The sequence below is a fragment of the Nannospalax galili genome, unplaced genomic scaffold (genome assembly GCF_000622305.1).
Source record: "Nannospalax galili isolate Female #2095 unplaced genomic scaffold, S.galili_v1.0 scaffold290, whole genome shotgun sequence".
Lineage (NCBI taxonomy): Eukaryota > Metazoa > Chordata > Mammalia > Rodentia > Spalacidae > Nannospalax > Nannospalax galili.
The window spans coordinates 641,403-642,022 of record NW_008331486.1 but is presented as its reverse complement, the minus strand read 5'-3'; positions in this window follow the sequence as shown (position 1 = coordinate 642,022).

The following is a 620-nucleotide window of genomic DNA, read 5'->3' as shown; positions in this document are numbered from 1 at the left end:
GAGTTATACAATATTGTACTCAGTATAAACTCTATAAGACAAAAAATTTAATGAGGTTTTAGCCTTTAAGAAAGATCTCCATTTCATTATTAAAAAAAACAGAGTTTCATACAGAAAAATTCATTTTTGATGCAATTAACATTAAGGTGTTTGCACAAGCGTTTGTAATCTCCATATATCTGCTATATATCTAATTATTGCTAGTGACAATCAGTTACTTTCTGAGCTCCTTGGTGTCTGAGCATGGATATAAAGTCATCAGGTAGATTTCAATGGTAATGTTTTCACATCTACTAATTGTTATTATTATTTTCTAATCATTATTTTTTGATTTTTAATAACAACATGATTAAAAGAAGCATTTCACTACAGATTTAACATATTCAGGAACACACTCCAGAGCAAGAGTACATCTCTTTCACAAATGGGTGCAAGTTTCTAGGTTCACAGTTAAGTTAATACAGTTATACAATATTTAACTCAGTATAAGCCCTGTAAGACATAAAATTGAATGAGTTTTTTAACCTTTAAAAAAGATCTCCATTTTTTTTTAGAATATATTGTTCCTTGTAGAAAGACTCATTGTTTTCGCTACTAACAATGAGATGTTGGCACACGCA